The sequence below is a fragment of the Orycteropus afer genome, unplaced genomic scaffold (assembly GCF_000298275.1).
Source record: "Orycteropus afer afer isolate SDZICR_OR568_19922 unplaced genomic scaffold, OryAfe1.0 scaffold00543, whole genome shotgun sequence".
Lineage (NCBI taxonomy): Eukaryota > Metazoa > Chordata > Mammalia > Tubulidentata > Orycteropodidae > Orycteropus > Orycteropus afer.
Window position 1 is genome coordinate 950988 of NW_006922130.1, and position 847 is coordinate 951834.

Below are 847 nucleotides of genomic sequence, written 5' to 3' on the forward strand. Positions count from 1 at the left end.
CATAAATAGACTATACAATAGCCAAAAGATGGAAACAACCTAGGTGTCCATCAACTGAGGAATGGATAACCAAACTATGGTACATACACACAGTGGAATACTATGCAGTGCTAAAGAATAATGTAGAATCTGCAAATCACTGCATAATGTGGATGAACTTGGAGGACATTATGCTGAGTGAAATAAGTCAAGCACAAAAGGACAAATATTGTATTAGTCCATTATTTTAAAATTTAAGGAAAGGTTTATCTATAGAAGGAATTTTTTTTTGTTGGTTACTAGGGGTGGGAGGGGAGGGGATGGAACACTGTTAGATAGATAGAGATATGTATTGATTTGGGTGAAGAGAAGGGCAATGTACCAAATGTGAGTGACCAATATGGCAGCATTGAGGATGAGAAAGACATAGAGAGGTCCATGGGGCATACAGACAACAAATATGAACCCTTTTGCACATAAAGTACTGTGTTGTCAGTGAAGGCAAGCATGGGCATATGGGTGGATAGATGGGTGGACAGGCTGAACAATTAGGTATGTCTATGAAATGGGGAGTGTATCCAAGAACATATATAGGCTTGGCAGACAATGGTCCTATAAGTTTATGTGAATGATCAGAATTCCCAGGTATATATTAGAGTTGACAAGGGAAAGTTTGTGGTAACTGCTTAGTCACAGCCAGCTTCCCAAAGGGACCGAATAGTTGAACCTGTGGGCTTGGGACCATAGTTGCAGGAGACATCAAGCTCAATTGGCATAACCTACTATATAAAGCATTGTTCCACCTCCTACTTTGGCGAGTAGTGACAGGGATCTTAAAAGCTAGCAAGCTGCCATCTAGATGCAACGA